This window comes from Perognathus longimembris, chromosome 9 (assembly GCF_023159225.1).
Source record: "Perognathus longimembris pacificus isolate PPM17 chromosome 9, ASM2315922v1, whole genome shotgun sequence".
Taxonomy (NCBI): Eukaryota; Metazoa; Chordata; class Mammalia; order Rodentia; family Heteromyidae; genus Perognathus; species Perognathus longimembris.
In genome coordinates, this window is record NC_063169.1 from 49,791,360 (window position 1) to 49,810,143 (window position 18,784).

The following is an 18,784-nucleotide window of genomic DNA, read 5'->3' on the forward strand; positions in this document are numbered from 1 at the left end:
GAACATACTCCAAATTCTCCTTTCCTATGAAACCTATTCCATTTCATCTTTCCCTTTAATTTTATTTCATGTCCCTGGAACTCACTCTTATCTGAACTTTGTGTTTGTGAGTGCCAACACTGGGTTCAACTGAGAGCCTTAAGCTCACATTAGGCTTTTTCACTCAAGGCTGGTGTTCTACTACTTTAAGCCATACTTCCACTTTTGGACTTTTGCCAGTTGACTGGAGATAAGAGTTTCATGAACTTTTCTGTTCAGGCACGCTTTGAACCACAATCCTTGGATTTCAGTCTCCTAAGTAGCTAGGATTTCAGGTGTGATCCATCAATGTTTTGCTTCTCTACTCCTTTTTATAACTCTTTAAGACTAAGCGTATCTTACCTCAATGCCTCCTACAACAGAACCTCATTGAATAACTAGCTCATTAGTAGGACAAAAGGTATCTGTTGGGACAAAATGACTCTTATCATTAATGTCAGTCAAAAAGTTGGCAGAGTCAAGTGTAGAATTCTAGCCTTCTGGATAGCAATCATATACAATGTCCTAGATCCTAGCTCATGACTGCCAACCCACAGCTATTCCAGGAACTAAACCAAACACATACTGTCAGATTCTGGGAGGCTAGCCACAGACCTATATTTTATTTTCACAATTCTACATTATACATAAACTCCTTAACAAGTAAGAACATTTCTGAAGACGTTTTGGGAACTCGAGGAATGACATAAGCAAAAAGCCTATCTGTCCTTTCTCCTAAGAATTGGCCATGTCCCACCTTTACATAAAAGGGCAGTGGGCTTTCAGTCTTTACAGTCCTCCACTATGACATCAGTTTCACTAGTGTTTTTTTTTTATGAAGAATGCCTTTGCTTTGTATCTGTTCCCACTCTAGAAACTTAATAGAGTACAAGCTGTGTCAATATCTGTGCATCAAACAATAAAAACCATACAATTGTTCATAAACTTAAGTATACTTCCAAATGAAATCTTACTTCTGATAATAAATGAAAGCAAGCCTTGCAAATCTATTTTTCCTATATTCCTCTCCCTACAAACTTACTCTGCTAACATAGAAATCAAAAAGCTTGGGGGCAAAAATATTTTTAAAAGGAAAAGAAAAAAAGTCCTTTGGTCCATTTTCCAGATACTGGATTTTTTTTAAACCCTACTAGTACATTAGAAATAAAGAAGGGGGGAGCAAGACAATTTAGATGGATTTAACAAATGTTTTATTCAAGAACTGGAAGATGTGCTTTGGGGAATTTCTTTTAACACACACGCACGCACACACACACACACACACACACACACACACACACACACACACACAAAGGCAAAGGAATCTACAGCAGATCAAGCTAAAGAAATGCAGTCTGGAATCTGAGACATTGAGCAAAGTCCCCCATGCCTGTGCTGTTATTTGTGGCATTCATTACTAAGGCCAAAATATGACATTTCTGGAGGCCTCTCAAGCTAGAGGAATTTGTGTTACTGCTTACCCAGCAGATTGCAGAGGACACCACACACCACTGGCGTTGTATAAAACACCATCACAGTCTCCATGTAGTTCCTTCCACACTGTAGTTATTGTGTGCCAATTAGCCAGTGATGGGAAGTGCACAATGCAATCCATACATTATAGCCACTGAGCGACGTATTTTGCATCAGCACTAAACCACACTGTGCAAATATAAAAGGCCAAGGGAAGAAAGGTATGCAGAGAGCAAACACAACAACTGATGTATTGTTATGGTAGGGTGGAAGGAATCAGATAAAACCATATGGAAGTGGTAAAAGAGTGTCAGTCTAAAGCCATGATTTATCAGATTAATTCCTTTTCTATTAATCCTGGTGAGTTGGCAATAACATTCCTACCCACAAAGTTCAAACCCCAGGGGGTAAAAATAAAGAACCCCTGGGTCAATGATTCTTCAGATGTGTTCACAAAATAATTCCAGAAGTAAATGCAACACTTAGAGTAAATTTCATCATTAATGAGAATTAAGCTTGAAAGGGCTTTTCAACTATTTAAAAAAGATACACATGAGATTGAAGGTATAGCACAGGTGGAAGAGTGCCTGTTAATGTTCCAGTTCCAGACCTGTCTCAGATCAAAAAGAAGATACATATATGCTATGTACAAAACAAATATATGTATACATAAATATGCATAAAATGAAAATTTGTGTATCTACAGATATGTATATTTCTTTTGTGACTAGTTGAAAACGTCTTTTCATAGTATATTTTCATTAATTAGAAGCTGCTATCTATGTACATGTGTATAGATAGATGACATTTATGTAAAAATTTAGGATCCTTACCAATCACTAAAAAGAATACGAAGAAATTTCTCTGACAATTTATTAAAGATCTCTATTTTTCATTCCATGATATTTAAGGGGTTACAGTAAAATATTGGGGAAATTTTGTATTGTTGACATTAATGATATAAAATGCTACTTATCAAAATACCTTCAGAAATACGACTTGAAAGACTACTAAAATAAGCAAACAGAAACTACTACACTAGCCCAGACTGCAAGGATAATCTGAGGATACTATGCAATAATTTTAAGGAAAACCCTAGTATAGCTAGAAATGTACAGGCACTTCTTTCATAAAATCACATACATCCTTAGCTCATCAAGATCAGAGATATTTCCCTTTTGTATGTACTGAAAGAAAGACGTATTTCCTATTACAATGCTTCCAAGTCCATCCTAGTCTAAATGTAGTATTGAAATATTTCAATATTCATAACTGATTATATTAATTTTACCAGTAACTTATATAAATACAAACAAGATAGAAAAACGAAAAACACATACACCTAAAACCCCGCTGAACATTACTAACAAAATACCATCAACCACAAATTGTTTTTTAAAAAATAGATACTAATGTTTAGTTTAAAAAATAATCCTTTAAGCTAAAGAGAGACTTCACCAGAGAAGATATAAAAATGGCAAAGAAACACATGAGGAAATGCTCAACATCCCTGGTAGTAAAGGAAATGCAAATAAAAACAACCCTGAGATAACACCTCACCCCAGTTAGAATGGCCTATACTCTGAACTCAGGCAACAACAAATGATGGAGGGGGTGCGGAGAAAGAGGAACCCTTCTCCATTGTTGGTAGGAGTGCAAATTAGTACAACCACTTTGGAGAACAGTATGGAGGTTTCTCAAAAAGCTCAATATAGACCTACCCTATGACCCAGCCATACCACTCCTAGGCATCTACCCTAAACAGCAAGTCCCAAGATATCAAAAAGACATTTGTACTTCCATGTTTATCGCGGCACAATTCACAATAGCCAAAATATGGAAACAACCCAGATGCCCAGACGAATGGATCCAAAAAATATGGTACTTATACACAATGGAATACTACATAGCGATTAGGAATGGTGAAATATTGGTATTCGCAGGGAAATGGTCAGAACTCGAACAAATAATGTTGAGCGAGACAAGCCTAGAACACAGAGAACAAAGGGACATCTCCCAGGGATCTCCCTGATATATGACTGTTAACAAAGGGAGACAGAGAGACAGTAGAGACCAAGTCTGTGAAACAAAAACTGCTTGTCAAATAGTATTCCCACAGGATTGGGGCAGCGACCCAACAGTTTGTAACTAAAACCAAACAATTACTCAACATATAAAGGTCAAAAATTGACCTCTCAGGGGAATACAATAGCTCAAAAGCTAGGTACGTACGTTCATACGACTACTGTCGACATATGGTCTAATATTAACATTACATTTAAAGCCCTAGGCAAACTTTCTTGGGCGTGGCCACGTGGCTACTGTATATGTTCTTGATACATTGTATATTGTATATATGTCTACCTGAGCTAGAGAAGAGATAGAAAAACAGGACGTAAGATATCACAAGAAATGTACGCACTGCCCTACTATGTAACTGTACCCTTTTTGCACAGCACCTTGTCAAAAAATTTGTGTTCAATTAATAAACAAATAAATTTTTAAAAATGATCCTTTAATCTTTCATCTATAACTACACTGATATTCTAAGGTAGTTGTCATTTTTCTTTCTTCTAATCCAGAGACTTTCAAAAATTTTGAGGAACTAGAATCCATACTTCAGGATACTAGAGGCTATCCCTGTAAGCAATTCCCAGTCCTCTTAACTCCATAGAGTTAACATAACTATCCATACACAAAGTTTACACAAGGAATCCTATTTGTTGCTTAACAATAACAAATACTATGTTGATTCTAATATGTCATCTGGCTCAGCCATTCATAAAACATGGTCCTACAGACATTCCTTCAATTATTTTGGTAATAAAAGTTTAATGGAATACTACAGTAGTATACATGAACCTCCCAAAATCTGCATTTGTTCTAAGCAAATACCTGCTTAGTAGCATGCAATGAATGCCCAACCCATGTGCAAAACTGACTATATTTCTACTTCTGGAGCTTACTTTAGTAGTAGAACAGATTGACTCATCTCTCACATTCTACTTTTTTGTAATCCAACTGGTTTTTGACAGTGCCTCTCTTCTGACTCACTAATAAGATCATATGTATTATTTTTCAGTCTTCTGACTTCTTTTCTTATTTTCAGAGCTATTAACTGAAGTTTAAGTTTATGCAATTAAAAATTACAGGGCTGAGGGCTGGGGATATGGCCTAGTGGCAAGAGCGCTTGCCTCGTATACACGAAGCCCTCGGTTCGATTCCCCAGCACCACATATACAGAAAATGGCCAAAAATGGCGCTGCGGCTCAAGTGGCAGAGTGCTAGCCTTGAGCAAAAAGAAGCCAGGGACAGTGCTCAGGCCGAGTCCAAGGCCCAGGACTGGCAAAAAAAAAAAATTACAGGGCTGGGAATATGGCCTAGTGGCAAGAGTGCTTGCCTTGTATACATGAAGCCCTGGGTTCAATTCCCCAGCACCACATATATAGAAAACGGCCAAAAGGGGCGCTGTGCTGTGGCTCAGTGGCAGAGTGCTAATCTTGAGCGGGAAGAAGCCAGGGACAGTGCTCAGGCCCTGAGTCCAAGGCCGAGGACTGGCCAAAAAAAAAAAAAAAATTACAGACTGTATACATATAAGTATACAAGTATAAGTGCATAAGTATATATACATATACTAATATATGCATATACATAATATAAGTGGTAAATGTTTACATTTGGAGCCTTTCCAAATCAGCTGACAAAAATATAAGGATGTAAGGAAGTTATCTAAAGCAGAAGATTTGAGCATTTTCGCAGAGATGCTGGAACAGAGGTCTAGAAATGTGGTTCAAGTGGTAGAGTACCTATCGATCAAGCACCAAGTACTAAGTTCAAACACCAGTATCTACACACACACACACACACACACACACACACACACACACACACACACACAGAGTTTTCCAGGAATGCTGATAAGTTTCTAAAAATTAATAAAAAACCATTTATCCACTTATACAATGATAATTATATTTAATACTTATCAGTCCTTACTTCATCGTGGGCATTACTCAATCATCACTAGACAATTTAGTTGCCAAGGAAGAGTTAAAAAACAGCTCTTAAGGGAATGAACCCAAGCTCCCACAGTCTTAGGTCCCCATTCTATCATCTAGGGAAATTCCTCATTACCCTCGGCATCTATTGTTTGGAGGTTTTGTTTTTGTTTGTCTGTTTGTAAGTTTGGCTTTTTAAAAGAGCAGTTTTAGGTTCACAGAAAAATTGAACTAAGAGCATAGAATTTCCATCTACTCATGTCGCCTCCCCATTAGCAACATCCACCACAAAAGAGTACATCTGTTCCAGCTGATGAACATATAGTAAAAAAAAAAAAAAATACAGTTAACATTAGGGCTCTCTTTTTGTGTTTTAGCCTCTGTGGACTTAGAAAATGTCCAGTGGCTATGACAGTGAGATTGTAATAGATTGGCCTTATTGCCCTCTGTTCTCTTTAACTTTAAAAAGCTTACTCAGGCCAGGCACCAGTGGTTCATACCTGTAATCCTAGCTACTCAGGAGGCTGAGCTCTGAGGATGGCAGCTCCAAGTCAGCCTCCGAAGGAAAGGCCATGAGACTCTTATCTCTAATTAACCACTCAAATACCAGATGTGACACTGTCACTCAAAGTAGTAGAGCTCAAGTCCCACAACAGTGAGAGAGAGAAAGAGAGAGAGAGAGAGAGAGAGAGAGAGAGAGAGAGAGAGAGAGAGGTCTTACTCAGGATTCTGACCATAAAGCATGGCTGATTCCTAGCTTAGTAGGCAGAATCTCTAGCTTAGTAGACAGAATCCTTGTCCCAGACTACTCTCACCCTTCAGACTCATCACTCTCATTTTTGTGTCTCATGAAGCACCATCCAACATAATGAACTTGCTTCCATTCCTTTCAGAGACCATACAAAAACCAGGATAATGAGGTAATATATTCAGCATTCAACTTTACATTTAGAATCATTTTTAAAGTGCCTAACAGAGACTGCAAAAAGTAATCTGATATTCTTTAATAACAACTTGCACTTGAGACTGCTTTGAGAAAAAAGTCACAAAATGAAAGAAAAAGTCATCAAATAGGAAAGACATATGAAACTTATCACAAACCAGGTCTGGTGAAGCTATTCATTACCACTACTAGTGAGAAGAATCTAATGTATTTTTTAAGAAATGACAAAAGTAGAAGTCAGATTGAAGTAAAGAGTAATCTAAGTCATTTAAACCATCATTATGATTATGAAACAAAGGAAGGAGAGTCTGATACTAAGTTTGATACTAAGGGTTTTGATACAACATTTTTTTTTAGCAGCTCTACACTTCTTGTATCTCTGACCACCTGAATTTCAGACTCATATATCCACTAATAAGCAAATTCTGGGCAATATGATTACAAAAAATGCATCTCAAGATATTTCCACTTTACACACTGCTCTAAAGCAACAGTGCTTCCATTCAGCTTGACATTTTTTCCAGTAAAAGATTTCCATGCCTGGTATATGAATAACAAATTAAAATAAAACAAAAAAGAACATGATAAGGAGGTCATTGTTCACCATTGAGGGGAAGTGAGGCAGTGAATGAATCCTTAAGGATTTACTTTATTTAAAGTGCACACACATACACACACACACACACACACACACACACACACACACACACACACACACTATACTGGTGTACATCAGAGAGAAACATGGAGATTCCAGAGCAGAAACAATGTTTGTGTCTGAGACCTGTTTCCCCAAACTATTACCTTACGTGTAAGAATCCACTGATCCAAAGATAGAAAAAATACAGAATTCTACCAATCCCTCTCTTAAGTGTCTTAGTTTTTTTTTTCATTTTTCTTGGGATTATTGGAGAAATTCTTCAACCTAGGACTTGAAGACTTCAGAAAGTCAGTAAGTGTATCTTTAAAATACAAATATCTTAGAAAGCAGTACAGGTAATCATTCATCCATGAAAGTCAGTCACTCAAATTGCCGACTCTCATTATTTAGCTAAATATCTACTAAAATAGGAATTTTGACTTGAAAAGGAAGAAAAGTAGACAAAAAGCACAAAAACATTCTTTATGACATTACAAATAAATAATTGGATATCATGAATCTAAGAAGAAGAAAACCTAAGTTGGAAAGCTTCAAGAAATTGGAAAACGCACTGGGCACTGGTAATTCATGCTGGTAATACTAACTGCTCAGGAGGCTGAGATCTGAAGATCATAGTTCAAAGCCAGCCCTGGCAGGAAAGGCCATAAGACTTATTTTTTTTTTTGGGGGGGGGGGGGTGGAGGCTGGTCCTGGGGTTTGAACTCTGGGCTTGGGTGCTGTCCCTGAACTCCTTTTGCTCAGGGCTAGCTCTCTACCACTTGAGCCACAAGGCCACTTCCAGTTTTTTCTGTGATTTAAATGCAGTTAAGATTCTCACAGGGGCTGGGGATATAGCCTAGTGGCAAGAGTGCCTGCCTCGGATACACGAGGCCCTAGGTTCGATTCCCCAGCACCACATATACAGAAAACGGCCAGAAGCGGCGCTGTGGCTCAAGTGGCAGAGTGCTAGCCTTGAGCGGGAAGAAGCCAGGGACAGTGCTCAGGCCCTGAGTCCAAGGCCCAGGACTGGCCAAAAAAAAAAAAAAAAAAAAAAGATTCTCACAGACTCATCAGCTGATTTGACTTCAAACCTGGTCCTCAGAACTCAGCCTTCTGAGTAGCTAGGGTTACAGGCGTGAGCCACAGGTGCTTGGCGGCCATAAGATTCATCTCCAATAAACCATCAAAAAATGGAAGGGAAGCTGTGGCTCAAAGTGGTAGTGCACTAACATTGAGCAAAAGAGCTCAGGCTCTGAGTTCAAGCGCCAAGGGTGACGGAAGGAAGGAAGGAAGGAAGGAAGGAAGGGAAGGAAGGGAAGGAAGGGAAGGAAGGGAAGGAAGGGAAGGAAGGGAAGGAAGGGAAGGAAGGGAAGGAAGGGAAGGAAGGGAAGGAAGGGAAGGAAGGGAAGGAAGGGAAGGAAAGGGAAGGAAGGGAAGGAAGGGAAGGAAGGGAAGGAAGGGAAGGAAGGGAAGGAAGGGAAGGAAGGGAAGGAAGGGAAGGAAGGGAAGGAAGGAAGGAAGGGAAGGAAGGGAAGGAAGGGAAGGAAGGGAAGGAAGGGAAGGAAGGGAAGGAAAGGAAGGGAAGGAAGGAAGGAAGGAAGGAAGGAAGGAAGGAAGGAAGGAAGGAAGGAAGGAAGGAAAAGAAAAATTGGAAAACCCTATCTTAACTCCCACTTAATGAATAAGGTGGAGTTGATGGTTCATGGCTACATTTCCAGCTGTTGTAGAGATATAGGCAGAAGGATGCAGTCCAGGCCAGGCTGGGCAAAAAAAAAAAAAAAAAAAAGAATGTGAGACCCTATCTGAAAAATAATCAAAAGCAGAAAGGAGGCAACGTCACTCAAGTAGTAGAGAACCCGCCTAGTTAGCTCAAGACCCAAAGTTCAAACCTTAGTTCAAAATACAAAAATTGCTGGGCACAATTACATTAAATCTTATTTCAGAAACCATAAGTAACAAACTTCATGGCTAGCTAGCAGATTCTAAAACTATATGCTACAACGAATCTTGACATTTGAGTCACACAGTCTTTCTGTGCTACAGAAGACAGCTTATTATAGCATTCCTATCTGACTCATATTAAAAATGACTCACTAAATTCTGGCTGACAGACATATAGAGGAAGGCATCAATGAATATAACAAGCATGGCATGCTAAAATTCAGATTATGTTTCTTCCTGGTTGTACAATATAAGTCTCATCCTCAAAACAGGTTGAGAGGGTACATTTGTGAAAGAGACATATTGTGATGACATATGGATCATTGAAAGATAGAATGGGCATTTTGTCTTGAGATTTGTGACCTCAGAATACTGAGTCATCTTTTTACAACTGTTTCAGAATGTGATTAAACAGTAACATATCAATTGGATAGGTCATTCATCAATGCTTTAATCATTTAACCCCCTTGCAGGAAGAAATCCTGTTTTTTAATAATCCAACGCTTTTTATGGATTCTAAAAGAGCATTCCATTTCTATAAGCTCCAATAGCTAGTATAAAAGATAAGAGTGCTATAAATGCTAAGGATAAATGCTGGGTCACTAATCCTGTGTAGAAATGGAGAAGAGACTGGACGAGGAGAATCACAGCCCTGCTGCAGCTTTTCTGAGGTATACTGAGCACCACACACAGGCCCAGTACTCATGTCCTTTGCCCTCTGGCATGCCAAGGGTAGGTGAAGTGGAAGAGGAAGGATCAAAGCATAGGAGAAATGACAGAATTTTTTGACAGAAGATAAAAAATTGTCAGCAACATCTTTAATGTGTTCAGAAAGACAGAGGGCACTAATGAGGGAAAGGAGACAGTAAATAAAACACTAAATGACCATAGGCAGATTTAGAATTTTGTGGCTTGACAAAAGATATTTTGGTTTTGTTGGAAGACAGAGTAATTAACTATATACCCCTTCACTTGAAATACTTTGAAAATAATTTGAAACTTTTTTATAATGTCAACATGTTTGAGAGGGTGAGAAAAATGTGCCTAAACAGATTTTAAAGCACAAATTTTATTCTCAAACTGGCCTTCTTTCCATGTATTAATGCACTTCAACCCTGAAGCAGTTTTTTTATTCTAAAACAGATTATCTGATCCTGTTCTACTACCAATCTTTGGTTAAAGTCAATTAATTAAGGGGTAAGTCACCACATAATTCACATACATGATAGTAAGTGTGAGAAAGCCCAAGAGACAGTTATCTTCAAACGTAGGACATGATAGCTACTCACAGCAGTAACTTTCAAGAGTGATATTTGAACATAACAGCAACAATAATAAACCACTTATTTCCTTTTGTCTTTCTTCCCCATGGTTTTACCCCTGATGTCACTGTAACTGATTTTGGTACCCTGAGTATTGTATATGCATTTATGGGAAGTAGGGAAGGGAAGGGGAACATCAAAATGGACAAACAAAGGGTAAAAGGCAAACCAATGCAACAGCAATACTTACAAAACTATATGCTGTAAACCAACTGTACAACTCAGGGAAGGGTTTGGGAAGGGGAGAGAAAAATGAGGGAGGAGGCAACAAGTTTGATAAGAAATGTACTCACTGCCTTACATATGAAACTGTAACCCCTCTGGTATATCACTTTGACAATAAAGAAATCAATTTAAAAAAAATAAAAGAGTGATGTTTGCTTCAAATATCAGTTGAGTGACAAAGGGCGGGGGGAATCCCCTGTATTTTGAAACCAATCTGGGAAAACTGAGGGGAAAAAAAGAATGTGGTAGAATGCCAGGCCCTGGTGGCTCAAAACCTATCATCTTAAGTACTCAGGAGACTGAGATCTAAGGATCTCAATTTAGACCCAGTTCAGGCAAAAAAAAAAAAAAAAAGTCTGTGAGACTCTTTTTTTTTTTGGCCAGTCCTGGGCCTTGGACTCAGGGCCTGAGCACTGTCCCTGGCTTCTTCCCGCTCAAGGCTAGCACTCTGCCACTTGAGCCACAGCGCTGCTTCTGGCCGTTTTCTATATATGTGGTGCTGGGGAATCGAACCTAGGGCCTCTTGTATCCGAGGCAGGCACTCTTGCCACTAGGCTATATCCCTAGCCCCTGTGAGACTCTTATCTGCAATTAAACATCAGAAAATTGGAAGTGGAGCTGTGGCTCCAAGTGGTGGAGCCCTAGCCTTGAGTGAAAAAGCTTAAGGATAGTGCCCAGGCTCTGAGATCAAGCCCCAGGACTGACAAAAATGTGGTACAATTTCACGAAATTTTAGAAATGAAAAACCTATTCTGCAATTGGCTCAACAGAAGAGGAAACATTATTAGAGAAAATGGGAAGAAGGATTAAGGTACTACTTACATTCTCCTCAAGCCCAACATGCCCGTTAAGGGTTCTAGGGAGGAGATTCCATGTCCCTCCAAGAGTCCACCACTCAAAAGACAGTCTCAAGCAAAAAGATGGATATAATGGGGAAACAAAAAGCAATCTGACCAGCCAGGGACGCAGCACAGAGTAGGAGCTGAAACTGCAACAGTGAAAAGCTGGTTGACTGGCCAGGGACACAGTGCAGACTCGGGAGCTAACACTGTGACAGTCGGGCTGACCAGCCAGGGACACAGTGCAGACTCGGGCGCTGACACTGTGACCCCCAACAGCTGGGGTTTATAATGATAAAAACATAGCACAGATGTAGGGGGTTGACGCAGGGGGTAGGGCAAGCAACAAACAAGTTAAGCAAGCCATTAACAGAAGCAGATTTTGGGGGTCAGGTTGACCTAATACGATAGAGTCAGCTCTACTCTCCCCAACATTTCCTAAAATGTTTCCCTAGTCAAGATGGAGTCAGCTGTACTCCCTACAGCACCCCCACAACCAGTGTGAAATGGGATGTTGGGGCTACTCAAATGAAACTAAAAGAATTTACCTTCAGGGAGCTTACACTGCACATTCCCCTCTAGGCTCTTGGTTGCCTCAAGGGTCAAGATCAACTTACTGGTTGGACACTGCTGTCCAACCTAGGGTTTTACATCTTTTCATAGAAATATAAAGTTATTTTCATTTATTTAAGGCTTTGAAGTATTTCTACAAGAAGTTAGCCTGTTATCTCTGGGCATTAGCAAGAAAGAAAATGCTAGATGGAAGGAGTAACCTGAAGGGAAGGGTAGAACTATATATTTTGTAATTTTTTTGAATGGAAAGAAAAATTAAAATTATAAATAAGCAAATGTGATGGTGTATCTTAGGAAGCAAGAATAAGAAATTTACAAAATGCACAAGAAAGGAGAGTAAAAAACTAAAAATTATTTTCAATGAAAAGTGATTTAGGCTAAGTACTATGTTTCTTTGGAGGAAATAAGAAGTTCTTTTTGTCAAGGAACTAACAGCAATCCAGGTGAAGAAAGAATACAAGCATGAGAAAAACCAGGCAACAATACAAGAGCTTGGCATTTCTTCAATACAAGACAAGCATTCTTTCACAGGACAGTGCATGATTAATTACCAACTTAATGGCACAAACAAGTTGGGGGGGGGGGGAACATCCTGAGAGCTGCTGTGTCTGAATTGAAAACTGGACATTAAGAGACATATTGGAATCATGTGGGCTGGTAAAGGCAAAGACAAGATTATAGAATCTTGAAAGGAAGACAAGACAATTCAGCATATGCTTGGCCAGAAGACCAATTGATTGGCAAAGGAAGATGCACAACATCAACAGTATTCTTAACCCGAACCTGAGAGCACTACCTAACACCCTGAATGCCTACCTAAAAAGTAACTCACTAAGAGGCCAGACCAAATTCTGTTGCTATGAATGTCTTGTCTTCTTCAAGCTAGATTAAAATACCACTCTCACTTCTTTTCTCATTAAAAACTCACTGGACAGAGCTGCTACTTTAAATTTTATTTTTTTAACCTAAAGGGATAGATGGATCGACTGCTTGGCAGAGATATTCCAACTAGGCCTGTGTCACTTAAATTTTAAATTACACATAATATATGCCAGTTAAATTACTCTCGATTCTTAAATCATAATAAAAATCTGTCACTGTTTTATGGGATTTCACAGTTACAGTCTCCAGATCCTCTATAAATATACAGTTGAAATTATTTAACTAGAAAGCTTAGGTCCATTTGAAAAGCAAGGCTTAGGAGAGTAAGTTAAGGAAGACAAACGGGCAAATACAGAAAATGCACTACAAAGTAAAGCTATCGAATTAGATTTCCAACCCCAGAACACAACATGAGAATTGACATATTCTGCTTTCTGATAAACACTTGTATCATCAGACTGATGAAGAAAAGCTGGCATAATGATGGGTTTATTCATAACTAAGAAAAAAAGGGGAGTTCTGACATTCCTGTGTGGACAAAAACAATACCCTCAATTCTCAGTCACAAAAAAGAAAAACCCAACATGTGGGAACAGCTTTCAGATGCCAAAGGAAAATGTGACCAGTTCTAACTTATAATGCACATTCACTTATACTTACAGAAGCTCAGAAGCCTTCAGGCTTATTTTCAGACTTAAAAAAACATACACACCTATCAGCTGTAATAAAAGGAGCTAAGTCCTAGAAATAGAGGAAGCAAATATTTTCATTCTTACTTTGCAATCTGAGAATAGAAGAAAAGACAGGAAGTGACTTTCCCAAGATATACAGACTCAAAAGAAAAGTAAACATAGATGTCCCAATTTTATATCCTTAGCTTCAACTAAGCCTTCTCGTGTTTTTCCTAGAGAAGCAAGACCCACTGGTTCAGTACATCAAGGATATAAATTCCTCTAACATCTATATCACAACAGTCCTAAATTCCTGGTTGTCAGCATGCAGAATTCAGGAGATTCACTAAAATTCTTCACAATTTAAACTCTGATACCAATGCAGCTTGTCATATATCCTTAATAACTCAAAGAATGTCAAACAGCAGAAATGTAAAGTTTCCTCATTGAAAAACAATTCTTGGTAAGTGTGGTGACACACCTGTAATCCTAGTTACTCAGGAGCTTAAGATCACAATTTCAGGAGAGCCCTGGCAAAAAGTTCATAAGACCCCATACCTCAGCAATAAAATTTAGGCAGAGTGTGCTACACCTGTCATTCCAACTACAAGTGTACAAGGCAAGTATAATTAGGAGGATCATGGTCAAGTTGGCCCATGCATAAATGTTGGACATTATTTGAAAAATAACAACAGCAAAGAGGTCTAGAGCCCTGACTAAAGTGGTGAGATGTTTGCCTAAATGAATAAATAATATTCCAAGTAAAGCATTTCTCAAAAAAGTCTGAAATCCAGCTGGGTTCTAATGGCTCATGCCTATAATCCTGGCTACTCAGAAGGCAGAGATCTGAAGATCGCTTCTCAAAAGCCAGTCTGGGAAGGAATTAACCACTAATTAACCTCCAAAAAAGATGAAAGTGGAGCTGTAGCAAGTGGTAGAGTGCTAGCCTTAAGCAAAAAAGCTCAGGGACAGCACCCAGGCTCTGAGTTCAAGCCCCAGAATCCAAACCCCACCCCCCGCCCCCCCCCAAAAAAACGGAAATCCAAATTACATAATAAATTTGTATAAAATGTAAATCATAAAAAAATATTTAAAGACGGCTGGGAATATGGCCTAGCGGCAAGAGAGCTTGCCTCATATACATAAAGCCCTGGGTTCAATTCCCCAGCACCACATATATAGAAAACGGCCAGAAGTGGTGCTGTGGCTCAAGTGGCAGAGTGCTAGCCTTGAGCAAAAGGAAGCCAGGGACAGTGCTCTGGCCCTGAGTCCAAGGCCCAGGACTGGCAAAAAATAAATAAATAAATAAATAAATTTTATTTATATATATATTTAAAGAGTAGGCCTTGGGTCAAAATGAATTAACTGACTTAGCAAGAAACATATTGTCAAACTGGTTCCATAAAAAATTTTAACCTAATTCTCTAAAAATGTACTGTTAGCCAATATTAATTCTCATTTTTAAATTTTTCAGCTTTCTGGGAATCTGGCAAATCTACATGCATTATTTTATTGACTTAATAGTAATGCATATTCTCTTCAAAAACTAAACAAAAAAAATAACAAACAGACTTTAAAGAGGATAGTCTGTTTTTGAAAGAAGTGCTATACTGGTTCCTCTAGCACTGTCATTAATTCCAGAGGTTCAGGAGCAGAAAGAATAGAAGAATAGGCTCATCAGATCCATAGAGAAAGGCTGTTCAAACAGGAAACTACAAAAAAGCATGGAGAAGTCAGGTAAAGCATTGCATGTCTGAAGTCCTATCTACTCAGAAGGCTAAGGCAAAAGGACAGCTTGATCTCTACCTCTAATAACAAAGTGAGACCCTATTCTTTAAAAAAAAAAAAAAAAAAGAAGGAAAGGATAAATAAAGAGGAAATGAAATAATAGGAATAGCTACTGGAAGCATGTTTTACACAGTATATAATGCAGAAAAATAATATAGAGCAATACATATCAATGGCAAAGTGCTTTCTATATTCTGTCTATATAAAGAGAATCTAAGAAGCAAAAGCGATGTTAAGACAAGAATCAAAAATACCTCAGAATTACTTTTATTGATTTTTACAATTTTTATTATGGTAGTCGTGAAGTTTCATACTCAAGGCCTTGTTTCTTGATTTCAGAAAAACAATATATTCATTCAATATAGCCACATTTAAATTAAATGGTTTCAAAGAGACTCTTGTTGACCAAAAGCAAGTACAGGTAATACAAACAAGAAACTAACTTACCAATGCGTTAATAATATCATAAAAATGTCATCTATAAAAATCACCGATGTGAATCCTAACCAACATGATGAATTAAAGTTCCCCTTAAGTTACTACAGCTGTACAGCTACTTAACACATTCTGAATATAAACAGCATCTGAGCCTTACTAGATATTATGTACCAATGACTTTACAGCCTCTGGCTCATTACTACCAGCTCCATTTTTGTCGTATGGATTAGTTTTAATCTCAAACTTTCATTTGAGGTTTTCTAGGATACCCTTATTCCAAAAGGTCATTAAATCATAATGAAATTAAATAAATCAGGTCATTCCATCTTCACACAACTTTCTGCAGAAGCTATGCTTATTGTTATAACTGTCCTAAACTGAAGTATTTATTTCTCAAACTGCACTTAGCCTTCTTTGAGAGCTTACAAATTCATTAATAGCTACTGTTTCTCACAACATAGTTTCACAAATAGTACTCAGACACTGATTTCCCAAGTGGAGCTACAGAAACCCAGATAAGCAGCTTCCGCATATCACCCAATCTATCTAAGGTCTGTACTGGAACAGGGAAGCAGAGCACACTGAGCCATGTGATGGCTGGCCTCTGAACTCCACTGCTGAAGGGGAAATAGAATGGGTCTGATGAGTAGCAGATGCAAACTAATGACACTAAGCAAGTAGAAAACCAAAATGGGAAGGAAACTGGAAGAGAGCACTCATCACAAAAGTGAAGGCAACTTACAACTTCTGCACAAATATAACAACTACTAAGATATAGTGATTATTTCTGATACAAATATGAAGTCCCTACTTAGAATTCAAATAAGCTTCTGGCCTAAAACTATCTGCTATAGGATAGCATAAATAAAAAGTTTCCAAATTCCATTTTGCTGGGACCACAGTAGAGCACTTACCTCGCAAGTTCAAGGCCCTGAATTTAAGCCGCAATACAAAAACTATTCAAAGACGTGCACACACACAAAAACTAAAATTAAAAATCAATAAATAAAAATTTCCCAGAACAAAAACTATAGTAAGATTAAAAATATATATAAACTGAGAGGCAATATAAGCACTGTATTTCAAATTATGCTATCAACAAAACGTATTTGAAGAGAAAATTAGAAGCATAAAAACAACAGTTAAGTATTAAACTCAAGAGCAGGTAATCTCGAAAAGAAAAACAAGGGGAAACAAAATGTTACAAAATAGGAAAGATGTAAGAATCAATAAAACCAAGTTGTTGGTTTGAAAAAAATTCAAACAGTACATCTATAGTAAGAATAATCACAAGAAAAGGTAAATAGCACTAAAAATTAAGAGAATCAAAATGTAATGTCCAAGATGAAAATACTAGGAAAAGCTTCATGCAAATCAACTTGTCAAATAGATGAGATAAACTTTTTATTCTAAGAATGTGAATTACTAAAATTTAAGCAAGAAAAAAATGAACTGAAGGGGACCATAAGCATAATGAAATTAAATCAATAATTCGAACAACAAAAAACTACTTCCAACTCTACTTACCTCTTTCCTCTAAAAAGCCACTAAACCATGACAGCCAGTCCTGGGGCTTGTACTCAAGGCCTGAGAACTGTCCCTGACTTCTTTTTGCTCAAGGCTGGCACTCTACCACTTGAGCCACAGCACCTCCTCTAGCTTTTTCTATATATGTGGCACTGAGGAATCAAGCCCAGGGCTTCGTGTATGCAAAGCAAGCACTAGCCCACTTGGACATATTCCCAGCCCCTATGATAACTTTTAAAGGCAAAGTCTACAACATCACCAAAGAATAGACAATCTCTAATTTATCCAAGCTTTTCCAGAGAGAAAGAAGGAAGCTACTTTTGAAACATAAAAGCAGTTCATGAAAAGGGTCTTTAAGAAGTTTCTGCAAAGCAAAGGACATATTTAACAAGCTAAAAAGCTACATATCATACAATAGTCTCATACCCAGAATATGCAAAGAGCTCAAGAAACTAAACCCTCAATCAAAACTCAAGTAAAACATGGGTAAACAAGCTAAATAGTTTTCTCAGAAAAAGTAAACAGGGTGAATAGACATATGAAGAAATGCTTAACATCTTTGGCCATTAAGAAAATTTAAATTTAAAAAAAACTAAAATTCTTTCTCACCCAGGTTACAATAGCCATCATCAAGAACACAAACACCAGATGTTGATGTAGGGCAAAGGAACCCTAATACACTGTTGGTGGGAATGTAAACTTGTTCAACCACTCTGAAAAGGTTTGGTGATTCCTCAAAAATCTAAACACAGAACTACCCTATGATCCAGCAATGCCACTTTTAGGCATTTATTCAAAAGATTACAAATCAGGATACCGTAAAGCCACTTGTACAACCATGTTCACTGCTGTACTATTCATCATAGGCAAAGAACAGAAACAGCCCAGATATGCACCTTAGTGAACAAATGGATCAAGAAAATGTAGTATATATATATACATATACATATATACATATATATACATATATATATATGTGTGTATATATATGTATATATATATATATACACACACACACACACAATGGAATTTACTCCTCCATTAGAAAGATAATATATCATTTGCAAAGAAATCTATGGACCTGAGGGAAAAAATATATTAAAGTCAGGCCCAGAGAAACAAAGAACACATTTTCTCTCATACATAAGCTAAAACTAATTTATAAATGTACAAGTAAAACATATACAAGGTTGGATACAAGTGTATATCTCCAGTTAGCCAGCAAAAAAAATTAGCTCGTGGCATGGCTCAAGTGCAGAGGAAGCAAGTCAAGCAAGCACAAGTCCCTGAGTTCAAATCCCAGTGGGTCTAAAACAAAACAAAAATGAATTTTATTTCAAGTAAAGCATCTCATATCTAGAAATACTAATTGAATGCTTAATGCTCGTTTAGAACAATCATAGCACAGTATGCATGAGCAGTGAGTGCACATTGGCATAAACCATCCATGTTTACAATAAGGGTCAGGAAATACTGTATAACTCTATGTTGTTGCTGTTTAAATGC

The 18,784-nt window shown here is 37.8% G+C and overlaps 1 protein-coding gene across 10 annotated transcripts in view; it reads right to left on the reverse strand.

Annotated features, from left to right (window-relative positions):
• The window catches only part of Epb41l2 (erythrocyte membrane protein band 4.1 like 2), a 171,839-nt gene that overhangs the window by 69,305 nt on the left and 83,750 nt on the right, over window positions 1-18,784 (reverse strand). The window lies entirely within an intron of this gene.